This window comes from Canis lupus, chromosome 17 (genome assembly GCF_011100685.1).
Source record: "Canis lupus familiaris isolate Mischka breed German Shepherd chromosome 17, alternate assembly UU_Cfam_GSD_1.0, whole genome shotgun sequence".
In the NCBI taxonomy this organism is placed as follows: Eukaryota; Metazoa; Chordata; class Mammalia; order Carnivora; family Canidae; genus Canis; species Canis lupus.
The window spans coordinates 50,882,126-50,904,822 of NC_049238.1; the positions used below are offsets into that span (position 1 = coordinate 50,882,126).

General features: G+C 37.9%; 1 protein-coding gene and 1 long non-coding RNA gene across 17 annotated transcripts in view; one reads left to right on the forward strand and one right to left on the reverse strand.

The window, feature by feature from the left end:
• Positions 1 to 22,697, forward strand: part of EXOC6B (exocyst complex component 6B) — a 628,567-nt gene that overhangs the window by 385,398 nt on the left and 220,472 nt on the right. The window lies entirely within an intron of this gene.
• The window catches only part of LOC111090664, a 71,510-nt gene continuing 53,115 nt past the window's right edge, over positions 4,303 to 22,697 (reverse strand). For 3 of the 4 annotated variants that reach the window (XR_005372566.1, XR_005372572.1, XR_005372568.1), the window contains one exon: positions 18,418 to 19,681. This is a non-coding gene — a long non-coding RNA (uncharacterized LOC111090664). Of the gene's footprint in view, positions 4,641 to 18,417; positions 19,682 to 22,697 lie in introns of those variants that run through there. The other variant, XR_005372570.1, reaches the window with a different exon arrangement.

Genomic DNA, 22,697 nt, shown 5'->3' on the forward strand with positions numbered 1-22,697 from the left:
CAATTAGTAGTTGCAGAGATTTCTCCTAGTACCTCTAGTTCAGATTAAAGAATGTTTGAATTGACAGAGTGGAGATGAAGGGAAAATTAGTAAGAGTGATATTATGGAGGTAGGAATGAATATAAATGGATAGTGAATGGATGTTTAGAGCAAGGTGTGAGTTAAAGATAACTGAAAGCTTTGAGCCAGGAATTGAGAGGGTGATAGTGTCAAGAAGGTAAATAACCTTTAAAGAAGAGCAGTTTTAGGAAGAGATGATGAATTTAGATTTGAACATGACTTTGAGTTCATTTAATATGTACTTAAAATTAGAGTGTTATACATATGACGTTGTGTAAAATATTTGGAATAAATGGACCCAAATGATTCCTTTTATTCATGTGATTCTATGTCTTTCAACTTTGTCCTTTTAGTTTAATAGAGAAGTTCTTGTCCTGTATTTAATGAAAACATATTTCTGACAATGAAATTTCTTAAATGTGTTAACTCAGTTCGGATGCATGTAGCTTTTCTATTGTATATATTGTTGGTGGTAAATTATATAGCAAGAAATACTTAGCTTTGTCATGATTCTAGGGATTTTTTTCACTCTAGTTTTTACAAGAAGCAGAATAGGAATGCAGATCAGAATAACACTCAAGATTTCATTTTTATTTAGACAAAGAAATGTCTTAAATGCAGCCAGGTGTAAAAACTTAAAAGATTAAGTTAAAATGTTTTAATTTATGGATTTTATAATAATCTTTATATTTCTGTATCTGTGAAATAAGACTTTTGAGGCTGCTCCTCACATAATAGATCTTATTTATTTAACAAAACTATATACACCAATATTATATACCAACTGTTCTAAGTTACTTTACAAATATTGATTGTTTAAGAATCCAGTGAGAGGTAGTATTTTACTCATTCAAGATGAGGAAGCTCAAGCACAGAGAACTTAGGTTGTCCATGATCACACAGCTCATAAGAGGCAAAGGTAGGATATTGTTGCCTCTAGTTCCTGAATAAAAAATGTCAACCTTGTACAGAATTAATGAAGTGGTTTTTTTGACAGCTGATGTTTTTCTGGATAGCATAGTGCAAGGTAAATTAAATTAGGCTTTAGGAAAAGTTTCAAAAGGAAATTCTAGTCCATTGCCTCAGCATTTGTATATCTTGCTTTAGACATCCTTGTAGCAAGACTCTAAACTGGATTCTGAAGTGTTAATGAAAAGAGAATGCATTAAATATGAGTTGAAGATGATTTCTGGAAGGGTAAGAGAAAAGCATATACACTGGTCTGTATGAGTGCTGGTTTATAAAGATTGAGAACTATAGCCCTAAGTTTCAGAATGACCATATTTTCTCTGTGGTGTGTTCCAGATCAAGTTTTAATGTATCTTCATGGTCTAATGCCTTAGGTAGGTTGATAGTAATGCAGTTCTAATTCTATGACTTTTCCTTTTCATTGTTTAATTTATTTTATTGTTAGATGTATAACTTTAGAATAACTTGAGTTCCTAGAATTTGAGATTCACTGCTTTCAATTTAGTCTGACAGATATTTATTGAGCACCTATTATGTGCTTGATGATGCACTATGCTACTTGGTAAGGTTATAAGAATGAAATCTCCTCTCCAAGGAAGAATATAGTGTAATGATTTGTCATATTGCTGATTTTTAAAAATATTTTATTTATATATTTGAGAGAGAGAGAGAGGGAAAGAGCGAGAGAGCACAAGTCGGAGGAGGGGAAGAGGGCAAAGGAAGAGGGGGAAGCAGACTCTCCCCTGAGCATGGAGCCTGACATGGGGCTTGATCCCAGTACCCTGAGATCATGACCTGAGCTGAAATAAGATGCTTACCCACCTGAGCCACCCAGGGAACCCCTGGAGTATTGTTGATTTAACTGCATGGGATGCATTTGGAATCCGACTGTCCTGAGGATGCCTTTTAAGAATAATTCATCACTAAAATAAGCTCTTGTCAGTAGATAGCTATTTATCCCAGATTTAATTCTTTGTCCTTATTGAAGATATAAATAAGAACATAAGCTGATCCTTCTGTTCTCATACTCTTAATTCAGGGCCTGGTATTGGTGGAGGTAGTGTGTAGCAAAATTTAAATAAATAAGCTACTTATCAAGATAATTGTTATGAAATTTTTCATGAATCTTATTTGAAGCTAGGATGCCAATTCTGTAAAAGTACGTTTAAAGTGAGAATTTCTTTTTCTTTTTTTTCTTTTTGAGAATTTCTATACTAGTTGAGAGTCCTACAGTTGGGACACCCAGGTGGCTCAGTGGTTGAGTGTCTGCCTCTGGCTCAGGGTGTGATCCTGGGGTCCTGGGATCCAGTCCAGCATCAGGCTCCTTGCAGGGAGTCTGTTTCTCCCTCTGCCTATGCCTCTGCCTCTCTCTGTGTCTCTCATGAAAAAAATAAAATATTTTTAAAAAGTCCTATAGTAGCTTAAAAATGATTCTGTGGTCTTTTCGGTGCTCTAGGAAATTAAATCAGATACTGTCTGATCATTTGGTCTCTACTATGATTTATGGTAATAAAAGCATATAACATTTGAGAAGATAGATTTTAGTATCCCTGCTTTTGCATGGAGGAATTTAAGATCCTTATGGTTAAGCACCTTGTCTATGTTCTCATAGCCGTGAATTTGTTGGCCCCCAAATCTATGTCAAATCTCCAGCTGCGAAATTTGTTCTTTTTAGTGTACAATGTCTTAACACTTCTCATGGCAGGATTGGTACCTCACTTTCATTGAATAGTTGAACCAAAATAGAGAACCTCAGGATTTTTTTTTTTTTTTGGCCTTTTTATTTCCCTTTAATCCAGGTTATCCATTTCTTTAGATAGAACTTGGTTGTGAAATGATATCTTAAGTAAGTGGTAAAGTTCAATTTTCCTTCTGGTATGACTTTTTAAGGTACTAGAGCTTTTTATAGGTTCTGCTCTCCTCTACATCTTTTTTTTCCCTCAGACTTTAGCATAAAGAGTTTTCAAGACTTATAGGGAGAACCATGTGTCCTATCCATATACTTGGAAGCAAAGACCAACTTTATAGATGAGCAGAAGATGCTGGCTATATCAGCAGTCTGTTTTTGCTTTCTTATAAAACTCTGCTAGTAATAAGATGAAGAAATGTAACCTTCTCGATTATGTTATGTGTCTGTTATTAGTTGTGTGTGTTTGCGTATGTATGTCCGTGTGCATGTGTGTGTGTGGTTTTTAAAGCAATCATAACACACTTCTAAATAAATTTTCTCCTTTGATAGTCTTCTTGGGAGACAATACGGTTTTCTCTAAAGCAATATATTTAGAGCCATTTTCTAGGTCTTGTTGTTTCATAATTATTACTTATTATCCCAAAGAGTGTCGTTCAGTTTAATTATTTCTTTATCCAAGAAATTTTGTTAAATACCTTAAAGAATGCAAGAAACCATACTTAAGCAACCTACCCTTTTATTCCTCAGTCTTGGCTCGAAAGCAAGGATTCTCCGTCATGGCACTATTGACATTTGGAGCTGGATAATTCTTTGTTGTGGGTGTGGGGGCTGTACACTCTAGGATGTTTAGCAATATCCCTGCCCTGTACCCATTAGATGCCAGTGTTCCCACCCCACATTCTCCCTAAATTGTGGCAACTAAAATGTTTCCAAACTTTGTCAAATGACCCATGGAAAACAAAATCATCACTGCTCTAATATCTGAATTAAAAATTTTAAAAATTATCCTTCAGATGGTGAATAGTGCTTCTACTGAAAATATAGTAATGGCCATGAAAGATGTTGTAAAAGATGAGTTTCAAGAATATGCAGAGAGTGATTAGCATATAGTACAGCTTCCTGTGGATTTTATTTCTATCTAAAGGAATTTTTATTTAAAAAAATTAAATCACTCTGTGCTTATATTTATATCATTATGTTGTGCTCAAGATTGCAAATCCGAGAAACCACCAAGGAGCCGACACCGATGGAAGCGCACGAGGGTTTATTAGCAAGCTCGAGCTTGGGTCCAAGTATACCCAACACAGCGGAGCAGGGACTTGGACCCCGAAGTGGGTTACAGCTGGGTTTTTTATAGGCTAGTCTAGGGGATTTTCAGAAGAGGTGGAGGAATTTCTCAAGTTCTGTTTACATTTTGATATGGGGCTTTCAAGGGCAAAGAGCTCTTTTCTCATTCTAATATGGGACTTTCTACCACTGGTGTGGGCTCTTGTCTTTCTGATATGGGATTCTCTGCCCAGGGCAATTCTGAGCTCTGTTGTCTTTCTGATATGGGATTCCCTGCCAAGGACATTGAGGACATTCTGCAGTTTTACCCCTAAAGTTCAGCTCTTATTCACAGTGGCCTAAGATGGCTATACTTGTACTAATGCTAAACTTTAGGTGGGATGGCCTTAATTTTTCTCGGCCTCCACAATTACTTGCTCTTGGCACTTTATTCATTTCTTCTAATATGGCCTATTTGCTTTTAATCAGACTCACCTAAAATAATGTTCAATTTTCTAAAGTTTGTCATTTTTTTAATGTTTCCATTATCTTCCAACATCTTCATCTTTTTAGCTGCCTTTTCCATTTTTGAAAAGGGCAAGGATAGTCCATTGGAAACAACTGGGTGCTCATTTGACAGAAAGTGCCAGAATATCTGTAGAGATCAAATGCAAATATCAGGATATGCAACTCCCATAATAGTTTTCAGAAAAGTTATTGAAATACTGATAGTGTCACTGGAACCAAACAGAAGTTAAAGATAACTCTTTCTTTTGTTCTCTATCTCTTAATGGGCTAAATTAATGAAATTATCTTAGAGTACTAAGTGTTCAAGGTAAAATCCAAATATAGTTATCGTTAATTACAAAGGCCTATTATTTGATATCCTAAATTTATTTATTCAAATCTTATGTGAAATTATCTGAAATTTATGTGAAAAGTGAAATTTGAGAGTTCTAGGAAAGATGGCTAACAGACTGTCCTACCTTAAACACTCTCCAAAATGAACGTAAGGAAGCAAAAATAGGGGCAGCCCTGGTGGCGCAGCGGTTTAGCGCCGTCTGCATCCTGGGGCGTGATCCTGGAGACCGGGGATCGAGTCCCACATCGGGCTCCCTGCATGGAGCCTGCTTCTCCCTCTGCCTGTGTCTCTGCCTCTCTCTCTCTAGCTGTGTCTCTATGAATAAATAAATAAGATCTTTAAAAACAAACAAAAAAAAGAAGCAAAAATAGAGTTGTAAGCTTTAGCCATAAATGAAATGGTAGGAGTGACCCTAGCCCCATTCCAATAGTCTTATTACAAAGACTATTTTCTTGATTTTATTTTTTCCCCCTTTTTTAATAATAAATTTATTTTTATTGGTGTTCAATTTACCAACATTACAGAATAACACCCAGTGCTCATCCCGTCAAGTGCCCCCCTCAGTGCCCATCACCCATTCACCCGCACCCCTCCGCCCTCCTCCCCTTCCATCACCCCTAGTTCGTTTCCCAGAGTTAGGAGTCTTTATGTTCTGTCTCCCTTTCTGATATTTCCCACACATTTCTTCTCCCTTCCCTTATATTCCCTTTCACTATTATTTATATTCCCCAAATGAATGAGAACATACAATGTTTGTCCTTCTCCGATTGACTTACTTCACTCAGCATAATACCTTCCAGTTCCATCCACGTTGAAGCAAATGGTGGGTATTTGTCATTTCTAATAGCTGAGTAATATTTCATTGTATACATAAACCACATCTTCTTTATCCACTCATCTTTCGATGGACACCGAGGCTCCTTCCACAGTTTGGCTATTGTGGACGTTGCTGCTAGAAACATCAGGGTGCAGGTGTCCTGGCATTTCATTGCATCTGAATCTTTGGGGTAAATCCCCAGCAGTGCAATTGCTGGGTCGTAGGGCAGGTCTATTTTTAACTCTTTGAGGAACTTCCACACAGTTTTCCAGAGTGGCTGCACCAATTCACATTCCCACCAACAGTGCAAGAGGGTTCCCCTTTCTCCACATCCTCTCCAACATTTGTTGTTTCCTGCCTTGTTAATTTTCCCCATTCTCACTTCTGTGAGGTGGTATCTCATTGTGGTTTTGATTTGTATTTCCCTAATGGCAAGTGATGCAGAGCATTTTTTCATGTGCTTGTTGGCCATGTCTATGTCTTCCTCTGTGAGATTTCTCTTCATGTTTTTTGCCCATTTCATGATTGGATTGTTTGTTTCTTTGCTGTTGAGTTTAATAAGTTCTTTATAGATCTTGGAAACTAGCCCTTTATCTGATAGGTCATTTGCAAATATCTTCTCCCATTCTGTAGGTTGTCTTTTAGTTTTGTTGACTGTATCCTTTGCTGTGCAAAAGCTTCTTATCTTGATGAAGTCCCAATAGTTCATTTTTGCTTTTGTTTCTCTTGCCTTTGTGGATGTATCTTGCAAGAAGTTACTGTGGCCAAGTTCAAATACGGTGTTGCCTGTGTTCTCCTCTAGGATTTTGATGGAATCTTGTCTCACATTTAGATCTTTCATTCATTTTGAGTTTATCTTTGTGTATGGTGAAAGAGAATGGTCTAGTTTCATTCTTCTGCATGTGGATGTCCAATTTTCCCAGCACCATTTATTGAAGAGACTGTCCTTCTTCCAGGGGATAGTCTTTCCTCCTTTATCGAATATTAGTTGACCATAAAGTTCAGGGGCCACTTCTGGGTTCTCTATTCTGTTCCATTGATCTATGTGTCTGTTTTTGTGCCAGTACCACACTGTCTTGATGACCACAGCTTTGTAGTACAACCTGAAATCTGGCATTGCGATGCCCCCAGATATGGTTTTCTTTTTTAAAATTCCCCTGGCTATTCAGGGTATTTTCTTGATTTTAATAAAATTTGAACCAATTCAAAGGTGAATGTCAAAGGCTGACATATATATCCCCAATTTCAAATAGGTTCTAGGTTCTGCAAAGTAAGTGAGAAAGTTCAGAAAGACCCTATCAATAATTCTTAACCTCGGGATAGCAAGACTGATACAAATGGCAAATACCAAATTGGGGCTAATTTTCATACTTGAAAATATAAATGACAGGGGAAGTGAGGTTGATAGAGGGTTGAAATATACTATCTTTATTTTTCTCAGCCTGACTTCCTTTTTTTTTTTTTTTTTTTTTTTTTTTTTTTTATTTTTTTTTTATTGGTGTTCAATTTACTAACATACAGAATAACACCCAGTGCCCATCACCCATTCACTCCCACCCCCCGCCCTCCTCCCCTTCCACCACCCCCAGTTCGTTTCCCAGAGTTAGCAGTCTTTACATTCTGTCTCCCTTTCTGATATTTCCCACACATTTCTTCTCCCTTCCCTTATTTTCCCTTTCACTATTATTTATATTCCCCAAATGAATGAGAACATATAATGTTTGTCCTTCTCCGACTGACTTACTTCACTCAGCATAATACCCTCCAGTTCCATCCACGTTGAAGCAAATGGTGGGTATTTGTCATTTCTAATAGCTGAGTAATATTCCATTGTATACATAAACCACATCTTCTTTATCCATTCATCTTTCGTTGGACACCGAGGCTCCTTCCACAGTTTGGCTATCGTGGCCATTGCTGCTAGAAACATCGGGGTGCAGGTGTCCCGGCGTTTCATTGCATTTGTATCTTTGGGGTAAATCCCCAACAGTGCAATTGCTGGGTCGTAGGGCAGGTATATTTTTAACTGTTTGAGGAACCTCCACACAGTTTTCCAGAGTGGCTGCACCAGTTCACATTCCCACCAACAGTGTAGGAGGGTTCCCTTTTCTCCGCATCCTCTCCAACATTTGTTGTTTCCTGCCTTGTTAATTTTCCCCATTCTCACTGGTGTGAGGTGGTATCTCATTGTAGTTTTGATTTGTATTTCCCTGATGGCAAGTGATGCAGAGCATTTTCTCATATGCATGTTGGCCATGTCTATGTCTTCCTCTGTGAGATTTCTGTTCATGTCTTTTGCCCATTTCATGATTGGATTGTTTGTTTCTTTGGTGTTGAGTTTAAGAAGTTCTTTATAGATCTTGGAAACTAGCCCTTTATCTGATATGTCATTTGCAAATATCTTCTCCCATTCTGTAGGTTGTCTTTGAGTTTTGTTGACTGTATCCTTTGCTGTGCAAAAGCTTCTTATCTTGATGAAGTCCCAATAGTTCATTTTTGCTTTTGTTTCTTTTGCCTTTGTGGATGTATCTTGCAAGAAGTTACTATGGCCGAGTTCAAAAAGGGTGTTGCCTGTGTTCTTCTCTAGGATTTTGATGGAATCTTGTCTCACATTTAGATCTTTCATCCATTTTGAGTTTATCTTTGTGTATGGTGAAAGAGAGTGGTCTAGTTTCATTCTTCTGCATGTGGATGTCCAATTTTCCCAGCACCATTTATTGAAGAGACTGTCTTTCTTCCAATGGATAGTCTTTCCTCCTTTATCGAATATTAGTTGCCCATAAAGTTCAGGGTCCACTTCTGGATTCTCTATTCTGTTCCACTGATCTATGTGTCTGTTTTTGTGCCAGTACCACACTGTCTTGATGACCACAGCTTTGTAGTACAACCTGAAATCTGGCATTGTGATGCCCCCAGATATGGTTTTCTTTTTTAAAATTCCCCTGGCTATTCGGGGTCTTTTCTGATTCCACACAAATCTTAAAATAATTTGTTCTAACTCTCTGAAGAAAGTCCATGGTATTTTGATAGGGATTGCATTAAACGTGTATATTGCCCTGGGTAACATTGACATTTTCACAATATTAATTCTGCCAATCCATGAGCATGGAATATTTTTCCATCTCTTTGTGTCTTCCTCAATTTCTTTCAGAAGTGTTCTATAGTTTTGAGGGTATAGATCCTTTACATCTTTGGTGAGGTTTATTCCTAGGTATCTTATGCTTTTGGGTGCAATTGTAAATGGGATTGACTCCTTAATTTCTCTTTCTTCAGTCTCATTGTTAGTGTATAGAAATGCCACTGACTTCTGGGCATTGATTTTGTATCCTGCCACGCTACCGAATTGCTGTATGAGTTCTAGCAATCTTGGGGTGGAGACTTTTGGGTTTTCTATGTAGAGTATCATGTCATCGGCGAAGAGAGAGAGTTTGACTTCTTCTTTGCCAATTTGAATGCCTTTAATGTCTTTTTGTTGTCTGATTGCTGAGGCTAGGACTTCCAGTACTATGTTGAATAGCAGTGGTGAGAGTGGACATCCCTGTCTTGTTCCTGATCTTAGGGGAAAGGCTCCCAGTGCTTCCCCATTGAGAATGATATTTGCTGTGGGCTTTTCATAGATGGCTTTTAAGATGTCGAGGAATGTTCCCTCTATCCCTACACTCTGAAGAGTTTTAATCAGGAATGGATGCTGTATTTTGTCAAATGCTTTCTCTGCATCCAATGAGAGGATCATATGGTTCTTGGTTTTTCTCTTGCTGATATGATGAATCACATTGATTGTTTTACGGGTGTTGAACCAGCCTTGTGTCCCAGGGATAAATCCTACTTGGTCATGGTGAATAATTTTCTTAATGTACTGTTGGATCCTATTGGCCAGTATCTTGTTGAGAATTTTTGCATCCATGTTCATCAGGGATATTGGTCTGTAATTCTCCTTTTTGGCGGGGTCTTTGTCTGGCTTTGGAATTAAGGTGATGCTGGCTTCATAGAACGAATTTGGAAGTACTCCATCTCTTTCTATCTTTCCAAACAGCTTTAGGAGAATAGGTATGATTTCTTCTTTAAACGTTTGATAAAATTCTCCTGGGAAGCCATCTGGCCCTGGACTCTTGTGTCTTGGGAGGTTTTTGATGACTGCTTCAATTTCCTCCCTGGTTATTGGTCTGTTCAGGTTTTCTATTTCTTCCTGTTCCAGTTTTGGTAGTTTGTGGCTTTCCAGGAATGCATCCATTTCTTCTAGATTGCCTAATTTATTGGCGTATAGCTGTTCATAATATGTTTTTAAAATCGTTTGTATTTCCTTGGTGTTGGTAGTGATCTCTCCTTTCTCATTCATGATTTTATTAATTTGAGTCTTCTCTCTCTTCTTTTTAATAAGGCTGGCTAATGGTTTATCTATCTTATTAATTCTTTCAAAGAACCAACTCCTGGTTCTGTTGATCTGTTCCACAGTTCTTCTGGTCTCGATTTCGTTGAGTTCTGCTCGAATCTTTATTAACTCCCTTCTTCTCTTGGGTGTAGGATCTATTTGCTGTTTTTTCTCTAGCTCCTTTATGTGTAAGGTTAGCTTTTGTATTTGAGTTCTTTCCAGTTTTTGAATGGATGCTTGTATTGCGATGTATTTCCCCCTTAGGACTGCTTTTGCTGCATCCCAAAGATTTTGAACGGTTGTATCTTCATTCTCATTAGTTTCCATGAATCTTTTTAATTCTTCCTTAATTTCCTGGTTGACCCTTTTATCTTTTAGCAGGATGGTCCTTAACCTCCATGTGTTTGAGGTCCTTCCAAACTTCTTGTTGTGATTTAGTTCTAATTTCAGGGCATTATGGTCCGAGAATATGCAGGGGACAATCCCAGTCTTTTGGTATCGGTTCAGACCCGATTTGTGACCCAATATGTGGTCTATTCTGGAGAAAGTTCCATGTGCGCTTGAGAAGAATGTGTATTCAGTTGAGTTTGGATGTAAAGTTCTGTAGATATCTGTGAAATCCATCTGGTCCAGTGTATCATTTAAAGCTCTCGTTTCTTTGGAGATGTTTTGCTTAGAAGACCTATCGAGTATAGAAAGAGCTAGATTGAAGTCACCAAGTATAAGTGTATTATTATCTAAGTATTTCTTCACTTTGGTTAATAATTGATTTATATATTTGGCAGCTCCCACATTCGGAGCATATATATTGAGGATTGTTAAGTCCTCTTGTTGAATAGATCCTTTAAGTATGATATAGTGTCCCTCTTCATCTCTCACTACAGTCTTTGGGGTAAATTTTAGTTTATCTGATATAAGGATGGCTACCCCTGCTTTCTTTTGAGGACCATTCGAATGGTAAATGGTTCTCCAACCTTTTATTTTCAGGCTGTAGGTGTCCTTCTGTCTAAAATGAGTCTCTTGTAGACAGCAAATAGATGGGTCCTGCTTTTTTATCCAGTCTGAAACCCTGCGCCTTTTGATGGGGTCATTAAGCCCGTTCACATTCAGAGTTACTATTGAGAGATATGAGTTTAGTGTCATCATGATATCTATTCAGTCTTTGTTTTTGTGGACTGTTCCACTGAACTTCTTCTTAAAGGGGAATTTTAAGAGGCCCCCTTAAAATTTCTTGCAGAGCTGGTTTGGAGGTCACATATTCTTTTAGTTGCTGCCTGTCTTGGAAGCTCTTTATCTCTCCTTCCATTTTGAATGAGAGCCTTGCTGGATAAAGTATTCTTGGTTGCATGTTCTTCTCATTTAGGACCCTGAATATATCCTGCCAGCCCTTTCTGGCCTGCCAGGTCTCTGTGGAGAGGTCTGCTGTTACCCTAATACTCCTCCCCATAAAAGTCAGGGATTTCTTGTCTCTTGCTGCTTTAAGGATCTTCTCCTTATCTTTGGAATTTGCAAGCTTCACAATTAAATGTCGAGGTGTTGAACGGTTTTTATTGATTTTAGGGGGGGATCTCTCTATTTCCTGGATCTGAATGCCTGTTTCCCTTCCCAGATTAGGAAAGTTTTCAGCTAGAATTTGTTCAAATACATATTCTGGCCCTCTGTCCCTTTCGGCGCCCTCGGGAACCCCAATTAAACGTAGGTTTTTCTTCCTCAGGCTGTCGTTTATTTCCCTTAATCTATCTTCATGGTCTTTTAATTGTTTGTCTCTTTTTTCCTCAGTTTCCCTCTTTGCTATCAACTTGTCTTCTAGGTCACTCACTCGTTCTTCCACCTCGTTAACCCTCGTCGTTAGGACTTCTAGTTTGGATTGCATCTCATTCAATTGATTTTTAATTTCTGCCTGATTAGCTCTAAATTCTGCAGTCATGAAGTCTCTTGAGTCCTTTATACTTTTTTCTAGAGCCACCAGTAGCTGTATAATAGTGCTTCTGAATTGGCTTTCTGACATTGAATTGTAATCCAGATTTTGTAACTCTGTGGGAGAGAGGACTGTTTCTGATTCTTTCTTTTGAGGTGAGGTTTTCCTTCTAGTCATTTTGCTCAGTGCAGAGTGGCCAAAAGCAAGTTGTATTGGGAAAAAGAGAAAAAGAGAGGAGAGAAAGAAGGAAAGAAAAGAGAAAGAGAAAAAAAAAGGGAAGAAAAAGAAAAAAAAAAAAAAACGAAAAAAAAAAAAAAGAAGAAGAAAAAGAGAAAGAAAAAGAAAGGAGAAAAAAAGAGGGTGGGGGAAGGAAACAAATCAAAAAGCAAAACAAAACAAAAACAAAAACAAAAACAAACAAACAAAAAAAGAACCACCGGGGAGTATCTTCTGATTCTGTGTACTTTAAGTCCCTTGGCTTCTCCTGGAAGTTGTCCGTCTAGCTGGTGTTCTGGGGGAGGGGCCTGCTGTGCTGATTTTCAGGTGTTAGCAGTTGGGGGAGCTGCTGTGCCCCTGCCTGGTGCAGGGCTCAGTGGGGGTTGTTTACCCCGTGAGGCCGCAGGAGGAACAGCCCCAGTGGCGGGGCAGCTCTGGAAACCTGGATTCAGCTCCGGCAGGAACTCCGTCTGCAGGGCCTGGAGGCTCCGGGCGGGGCCGCTGATCTGCTCAGCTGGGGGCAGGAGCGTCCTCGCTGTCCTGGGCCCTCCCGGCCTCTGCCTGTCCCGGGGGAGGCGGGATCCTGGGCTGTGTCCCGGCGCCCTGTGCTCCGGAGCCCGCGCTGTTGGATTCGCGCTCCCGGGCCGCGCAACCCCCTCCGCGGAGCCGCCGCCCGAGCCCCTCCGAGCTGCTCCTGGAACCGCGCAGCCCCCTCCGCACGGAGCCTCTTCCTCTGCCCGAGCCCCTCCGAGCTGCTCCTGGGGCCGCGCAGCCCCCTCCGCGGAGCCGCCGCCCGAGCCCCTTCAGCTGCTCCGGGTCCCGCCGTGCGCGCTGCAGCCCTTAGGGAGCTCGGCGCACTCTCCTGGGTGCGCAGTTGCTGTTACTGACCCGGGGAGCCCGAGGGCATCCCCTTCCTTCTGGGTCCTGCTCCAACTCCCTGCGAGCCCCTTTCCGCCCGGGAAGGTCGGTGCAGCTCCTGCTCCTCCGGGACGGGGCTCTCCTGTCCTGGGGACACTCGCCCCCGCCTCAGCCCGGCTCCTCGCGGGGCCCCTCCCCCTTGGAGGCCTTTGTTTCTTTATTTCTTTTTCCCCGTCTTCCTACCTTGATAGAAGCGCGAACTCTTCTCACTGTTGCATTCTAGCTGGTCTCTCTTTAAATCTCAGGCCGGATTCATAGATTTTCAGGATAATTTGAAGGTTTTCTAGGTAGTTTGGTGGAGACAGGTGATTTGGAGACCCTACTCTTCCGCCATCTTGCTCCTCCCCCTCAGCCTGACTTCCTGTTGAAAAATCCATCCAGTTGTGCTGTTGGCTCTGAAGCGGATAATCTCTAAAATCTAAAATCTGAAACAGTTACCCTCAGGAGAAGAGTCTTCCAATTGGATAGGAATTTTTTTTAAGATTTTTATTTATTTATTCATGAGACACACACAGAGAGAGAGAGAGAGAGAGAGAGAGGCAGAGACATAGGCAGACTCCATGCAGGGAGCCTGATGTGGGACTTCATTCCGGGATTCCAGGGTCACACCCTGGTCCAAAGGCAGGTGCTAAACCACTGAGCCACCCAGGCGTCCCTGATAGGAGTGTTTGGAAACAATGTATTTGAATTTAGGTTATCTCTGTTCTCTACCAACCTCTTCCCACTTCCCAAAGAATCTTGAAGGAATGAACAGACATTATATCCAACCAATTTCTAGATGTCCAGCTCAGACGTTTAAAATGAAACAAACTTTTCATTAAAGTTTGTTTTTAAAAAGCTACTGAGAAGCAGGAGAATACAACTACGTTAATCATAGTAAGTAGAGGGATAACCAAATTGTTCTTCTCTTACCTGTATTTGAGGGCTACTAAAAAATAAGTGAAATAAATGGGAACATAAAAGGCAATGGAGGAATATATTTTGAAAGAATTACTTCAGGAAACTGAAGAACACTTTAAGAAAAAATAATTCTCAACACTCTCAAGAAGATAAAAGTAACCATAGACTGTATGATAAGAGATCAAAGAAGAATTTAAGAGATTAAGATATAGATAAAAGAACACTAATGTAAGATTAAAAGAGAGTTGGCAGTCAGGGGATGAGTAAAACTATTAAAATAATTAAAGCCACATTAGATACAGGAAGATGTAGAGTGAATGATGCAGCAGATGGACTCAATGACTTAGAGACATTCTTGAGAAAAATCACATAAAATGCAATAAGAGAGATTAAAAACTATCAGTGGAAATTTATTGATACAGAGGGGAAAAAATTCATCCCTGAAATAAAAGACTTTAATCTACAGATTGAAAAGAGTTCACTGAAAAAAAAAAAAAAAAAAAAAAAAAAGTTCACTAAATACCAGGAAAAAGTAATAAACACTTAGCATCCTTTTACGATTTAAAAATTTCCATAAGTATTACTAGAGTAAGAAAGAAGTCACCTACAAAGTTAAAAAAAAATTAAGTTGGCCTCATATTTTTCTCTCAGACCCCAAATAACACTGTAATAATGTCTATAGAATGTTGAAGGGGAAAAAATAGGTGACTTAAGTTAAAATAAGAAATTAAGAAATTAAGTTAAAATAAGAAATTATTTAATAAAAAAATTAAAAAATATTATTAAAAAGTAAGAAATTACAGCCTCTATGAACCCTGCATAAAAATTTACTTAGAAGATGAGTCAAGGGATCCCTGGGTGGCGCAGGGGTTTAGCGCCTTTCTTTGGCCCAGGGCGCGATCCTGGAGATCCGGGATCAAGTCCCACGTCGGGATCCTGGTGCATGGAGCCTGCTTCTCCCTCTGCCTGTGTCTCTGCCTCTCTCTCTCTCTCTGTGACTATCATAAATGAATAAAAATTTAAAAAAAAAAAAAAAAAGAAGATGAGTCAAAAGAAGAAAATTGTAAATGGTAAAATTACCCATATAGAAAGATTGGTGATGAGCATGTCAAACACAGAATCAAACAGGCTAGGGGAAAAGATTGTAATATTCAAATTTTTTAATAGAAGATATATCATTTACAAATAGTAATTCAGTGGTAGTTAGCTGGGATAAAAAGTTAAAGAAGAACCAGCAAAATGTAGTGTTCTGGTAGGGGTGGGCTTCAGAGGGAACATCATGTTAACGTGCTAATTGCTTCATCATTCTTAGGGGAGTTTATTTTTGAAGTATATAAATGGAAAAATGTGGTTTCAGCATACTGGCGTATTTCATCAGTTGTAAAGAACATTTCTTTTTACATTTTAGCATCTCCAAACTTGAAATTTGTCTTCTAATCAATTGTGACTTCTGCTTATATTTGGCACTATATTTTCTTTCTTGATCATTTAAAAATAACAATGCATCTTATTGTTTGTTTGTTTGTTTGTTTGTTTATAGAGGAAATGGGGAGGGATAGAAGGAGGAGAGAGAGAATCTTAATCAGGCTCTACACCCAGTGCAGAGCGTGGTATGGGGCTCAGTCTCACAACCCTGGGATCCTAACCTGAGCTGAAATCAAGAGTTGGACGCTTTAATGACTCAGCTACTCAGGCGCCCCTAATTATTGACATTTTAAAGTGCATTGAATGTAGATGGTAAACATGTAAAGTCATCACTAATAATACTAAAACTTGACTATTTTATGTATTTTTAAAATTAATGATTGAAAGGAAGAAGGGGAGTGAAAAAATAGTAAAATACAAGCCATAAAGCAAAAGACCGAAAACAAAAGAAATGCTGGGAAGAGGACCTATTAGAAAATAGCAATAATAGTTGGGACCTCAAACTATGGCATCAGACTGACATGGGTTCAAATTGCAATGTCAGCAGATGTGGAGATACAGTCAAATTCTCTGTGTAATGATAACACTGACAATGAGAAAACTTCCTATTACCCACTTCTGTGATCATAGAAGTCAAAAGTGTAACTTCTGGAAATTTTTAAAATAATGGTAATAAAAGCAAAACATGTCAGCCTATGAAGTACAATTAAGAAGCATTCTTCAAGGAAAATTCATAACTTAAATATTTCTAATTTTAATCCATCAAGAATTAAGAAAAACTTATATATATATTTTGTTAAGTCAGCAACAAAAGTATCGCAGCAGGAACTGAATAATAATGATAAAACCATTGATCAATGAATTCAATATCAATTGAACTGGTAGATTTAAAAGCTTTTTCTTTGATAATGTAAAAGTCAGTAGTGTAAAGTTAGGGAAAGGAAGAAAGCCAGAAATGTCCAAAATTAAAGATAAGGTTTGGGAGATGACTTAAGATACAGGCAAAATTGAATGCTACAGCTTTGCACAAATCTCTGCTACAATTTTGAAATTTTATTTATTTTTTCATTTTAAAAATTTTATTTATTTATTTTAGGGAGGGGTATAGAGAGAGAGGGAGAGAGAGTCCTAAGCAGACTCTGTGCTGAGCATGTAGCCTGACATGGGGCTCAATCTCGACCCTGAGATCATGACCTGAGCTAAAACTAAGAGTTTTCACCAACAGTGTATGAGGGTTCCCTTTTCTCCACATCCTCTCCAACATTTGTTGTTTCCTGCCTTGTTAATTTTCCCCATTCTCACTGGTGTGAGGTGGTATCTCATTGTGGTTTTGATTTGTATTTCCCTGATGGCAAGTGATGCAGAGCATTTTCTCATGTGCATGTTGGCCATGTCTATGTCTTCCTCTGTGAGATTTCTGTTCATGTCTTTTGCCCATTTCATGATTGGATTGTTTGTTTCTTTGGTGTTGAGTTTAATAAGTTCTTTATAGATCTTGGAAACTAGCCCTTTATCTGATATGTCATTTACAAATATCTTCTCCCATTCTGTAGGTTGTCTTTGAGTTTTGTTGACTGTATCCTTTGCTGTGCAAAAGCTTCTTATTATGCTGAGTGAAGTAAGCCAGTCGGAGAAGGACAAACATTATATGTTCTCATTCATTTGGGGAATATAAATAATAGTGAAAGGGAATATAAGGGAAGGGGGAAGAAATGTGTGGGAAATATCAGAAAGGGAGACAGAACGTAAAGACTGCTAACTCTGGGAAACGAACTAGGGGTGTTGGAAGGGGAGGAGGGCGGGGGGTGGGAGTGAATGGGTGACGGGCACTGGGGGTTATTCTGTATGTTAGTAAATTGAACACCAAGAAAAAAAAAATAGCTAATTCTATTAAAGAAGTTTAACATGGAAAAAAAATAAAATAAAACTAAGAGTTTTGGATGCTTAACCAACTGTGCCAATCAGGCAGTCCTACAAATTTGAAGTTTTAGACGAAATATATGATTTTCTAGGAAATTTTAAGCGGATTTAAAAGGGGATAGAAAACTTGAAACAAAAACATATAATAGAAAAATAAAACTGTACAAAGAGTGTTATCTATCCCTATCTCTTAAATAAAATGCATTTTAGATTGTTTAATAGTTAAATTCTCCTTAACTGTCAAGGAACAGGTAATATTAGTGCCATTAAAACTTTCCTTGATCTTGGAGATAGAAGGCATAATTAATAATTACATTCTGGAGACAACATAATATTGGCATAAAAACCTCACATCAAAAAGTAAGAAAAAAGTACCTACAAATCAATCTTGCTCAATATTGATGAAAATCATCTTTAAAAATTTAGCAAATGCAATACACCAGTGTATTAAAAGATCATAAGCCATGGCCAAATGAAATTCATTTAGGAATGCAGGGGTTAGTTCAATATAATTCTGAGATCATATTGAAATTAAAAAGATTAAATTTTTGAATACCTTAAACATTTGATATAATCTAATATTCCTATATAAAATCCCTAGATAAATATGAATAGATAATCAATTTCTTAAAATAAGTACATGTGTGTATGTGTGTGTAAAACAAGACAAAGATTGTTTCCCAGCATCATTATTTGATGATTTTTCTCTAGAAGGTGCTAGCTAAGGCAATTATGTAAGAACAACAAATTATAAATACTGTGAAAAGGGTTACTAAAAGAAGCATGGCACATAATCCATTCCTAGTTGCTTTGGTAAATTTGGTAGCAAAATATTACTACATGCCAATCATATTGTCTAAAATCTGAAATACCATGAAACTTAACTAAGGAACAATTGATTAGAAACAAAAGATATTGAATTTAATGAATACATTAATTTGTGGTATCCATGAATAAATAAATTCAAACCTCCAAAATGTATGGATATAAAAGTCACATTCATAATATCATCAAAAATGTGAGAACATTTAGGAATAAACATGAAATATATGAATTTATATATATTAGGGAATTTATAAAACCCTGCTGTCATAATCTTTTCATACAATGAGGTATTTGTAAAAATGTCAATTATCCATTAATCCAAAGCAACACAATAAAAATCCCAGTGGGATTTGCACTGGATTTATTACCATTATGTAAAATTTATCTGGAAGAAAGAATATGAGGGAAGTAATGATCAGTTAAGTTCTAAGAAAGGAAATTAGAGAGAATGCACTTTTCTTGCCTAGTTTGGGAGGTTGAACTTGCAGGGATATAAATATATAGCTCCATGGAGTAGAGTAGTTAATGCAGAAATAGAGCCAAGACTATTTGGGAATTTAATATATGATAAATATATTTCAGATCATTGGGGACAAGGATGGATTATGGAATAAATATTGTATCAGTAGATTTTGTGGGAGAAAATTCCTTTCACTTCATCTACACCAAGATTTAAATATATGATTTTTAAAAGTCACAAATGTATTAGAAGAAAATGTAGTGAAGATTTTCATATTGTGGTAAAAAACTCAGGAGCCATACAGGAGAATCCTTAGATATTGAGTTAAAATACTACCAGTAAAAAATGTACATGATCAAGATAGACTAGGTACACATGTCCTCTAACCCTCCAGTCCCATAAAATAATAAAGCAAATATATTTTTTAAATGGAAATAAAATAGTAACAGTGCAAGGGAAGAAGAAAGTGTAACCTGTGTTGTCCCTATCTTCGTGGCATTGGGTACTGCTCTTGAACCACAACCCCTCATCCTTTGGAAATGTATCCCTGCATAAAGTTCTCTCCATCCCCTGCTTGGTCAGAAGCAGTGTCAGTTCATGAGCCAATCACTGTCTGCAGTGGTGCCAGAACAGCTTGGGGGTCCCATTGTACCTTAACTTCACCTATTCCTAGCCACAGCTTCCAAACTGGCATTATTTAAAGGGGACATTCACACAAGCAGCTAGGTTCTTGGGGCTGAGGCAGCCGCGGTAGGGGTGGCTGGCTCTGGGGCTGAAATTGGGACTGTGTTTGGGAGCCTCATCATTGGTTATAGCAGAAACACTTCTCTGAAGCAACAGCTCTTCTCTTACTCCATTTTGGGCTGTTCCCTCTTGGACACTGTGGGGCTCTTTTGCCTCATGGTGGCCCTTCTCATCCTCTTCAAAATGTGAAGGAGCCATCTTCAATTCGCCTGGGCCTTTCTTCTTTGTCTTGTCTTCCCTGCACGTTCCTTTTCTTATACATCCCCAGACAGGCTGGGTAAAATGGTTGGCTTGGGTTTGGCAAAGGTAACACAAATAAATACTGTATTAATAAGGAAAAGAAAAAGAATGTCATTGGCATAGAGGGTAAGGAATTATATATATGAGATTATTTGGGGAAAGAATACTGAAATAATACTGAGTAAACCATTATTTAAAAGTCAAGTATGAAATTGCTCTTGTTCCAGTGTACCAAGCAGAGAACCAGCATGTTGACTCCTTATTCTTTTATTTCCCTGCTGACTAGTTCAGTTCTAGGGTGATCAGGATAAGGGTAGTGAGCACAATGTAAGCAGATGACTCCCTGGATTTCTCCAGACTCCAACCTACTTATGTAGTACCCCAGGAGAGAAAATGCATGGTTCCTTCTCTGCAGTGATGTCAGTGAATAGAACTGGCAAGACAACATGGGTATGTAACTTCATGATATGCATGGTAACACTTCCTAGAAGCTTTCTTGAGTTACTAGTGTAAGCTTAACTCTTCTACAGACAAATCATGTTCTTGTCTAAATTTTTTCCAGTGGCATAACCCCTTTCTCAAACTCCTCATGAATACCCAAGGTATAGTTAACCAGAGCATATCTGGCCCAATTTTTACTTATTCTTTCATGTTTCTTTCTCATTGTCATGGTGTGGGGTCCTATTATCAAGGCAACTAGGAATGGATTATGTGCCATGCTTCTTTCAGTAACCCTTTTAACTCCTCTTTGTATGATTATTTCTGTTTCCCTAGCTACCCTCACTCATGATTAAAAGGGTTCAAATCGTTCTAAGGTTCTGACTGCCTTTTCTAGTAAGTATACTTTTGTCTTTCTTTAGAAGGTCTGACCTTTTTCCTACAAGATTTGTCTTACCGCTACAGAAATCTTCCAAATTAAGTGATGTCTTCCTGTTGATGTCTTTCCCTTTTCCTATAATCAGTATCCTTTCTGATAATTCTTACTTAACACTGTTTACCCTAATAGAGAATGGACTCTTGGACAATTGTCAGTGTGATTTTTCTTGCAGAGAAGTTGGCCCACTGGCCCTCTAACCCTTTCCTACTTCTTTTCAATGGACAATTGAGAAGTGGCTTTTGTGTCTAACAACTTAACTAACTTGATAAGGCAGTCCCTATCCCCTTAAGGAGAGATGGGCATCACTCATAGCGTGAATTATTTATTTATTTATTTATTTATTTATTTATTTATTTATTTTAAAGATTTTATGTATTTATTCATTAGACACACACACACACACACACACACACACACACAGGCAGAGACACGCAGGCAGAGGGAGAAGCAGGCTCCATGCAGGGAGCCCGACGTGGGACTTGATCTGGGGTCTCCAGGATCACACCCTGGGCTGAAGGCAGACGCTAAACCGCTGAGCCACCCGGGCTGTCCCATAGCCTGAATTTAAACTGCCAATTCATTCTTCCCAGAAATGTGTCCTGTCTTCTACCCCAGCCTCTGGGGACATCTTACTATAGATATAATCAGCATTAACAGAAAGATAAGTGTATTCTTAGATACAAAGATGAACAGACAAATCAAGCCAATAATTGAGGAAACCAACAACATGAAAGGTAGGCAAATGACAAAGAGAAGAATTAACATCCAACTTAGAAGAACTTTCAAAAGTAAGTTTAATTAAATCTTAAGAGAAATTCAAAAAAATGGAAATTTCAAAATTAAAAATACAATAAATGAATTTTTAAAAACACAAAATATTAGCTAAATAGAATAGACACAGTTGAAGAATCATCTAGTAAGCTAGATAAATGAGTATTAGCAACATTGGATTCTAGAGGACAGTGAATCAATATTGTTAAATTTCTGAAGGAAAATCATTTTGAAATCAGGCTTCTGTTATGCCTGCATTTGTGTTTATAGTGGCACAGCAAAAGAAAGGCAGCGTTGGATGTGGCAGAACTCAGAAGCTTCCCGTCTTCCCCTGAGGTCACTCAGGAGTATACATTGGCAAAGGTTAACAGAAACCCAGGCAAAGAAACCAGTAAATTCATACTTAAAACTAAATGACATTCATGTATATTGTAAATGACAGATCTCAGAAAAATCTTAACATGTAGTGGATACTAAGGGGGAGAAAAGGAAGAGAAAGCATTCGAGATTTTTGTCTTATTCCACTGGAGACTCTCAGTATTGACTATCTCTAAATACTAACGAAATAGGTCTTTTAAATGTTTTAAAAATTTCAGGGTAGCAGTTAAAAATAGTGAAACAAAAATGTATAACAGAAAAGGGGAAAATAGGAATTAGGAGAATTTAACCAATCCAGATTATGAGAAGGTAAAAAGAAACTGTGATAAAAGAGAAAATATGAAATAAGATGGTGGTAATGAAGTCCAAATATGTAAAAAATGACACCCAGTGTGAAAATAGTAAAATTTCCTTTTAAACATAGAGACTGTCAGATTTGCCTTAAATCAAAATTTGACTTTGTGTTGTTTGAAAGAAATACTATTCAAATAAAAAAGGATGGAAAGATATAAAATAAACATGTGAGAAAATATTCCAGGCAGATGTAAGAAAAAGAAAGTAACATGAACCTTATATAAATTAGAACAGAACTAAGACAAACAATCTCAAAATTAGATGAGAGGTATATGTCACATTGTAAAAAAAAATACTCAATACACCAGGAAGATTAAAAGGTAAAAACTGTATGATCACCTCTCAAGTATTGAAAACAGTTCAATACTTGAACATGAAATTAACAGTTTAACATTTGATATAATTTAATGGCTACTCCTAATAGACGCTGAACAAGCTAACAGTAAACAGAAACTTCATTAATTTCATAGATACTATTTACTAAGAATGTGGAAGAAACATCATGTTTAATGGCGAAACATTATAAGCAGTCCTATTATACCAGAGCCAGAATAAACAAGCTCGTTGTCACCACTGCCATTCAGTATTTTTCAGGAGGTCCAAGCCAGTGCAGTAAGACAAGAAAAATAATAAGCAGTGGGACCATTGGATAGAAGTGAGAAAGGTTCAATTTGTAGACAATGTGATTATCCATTCAACACAATCCAAGACAACCACT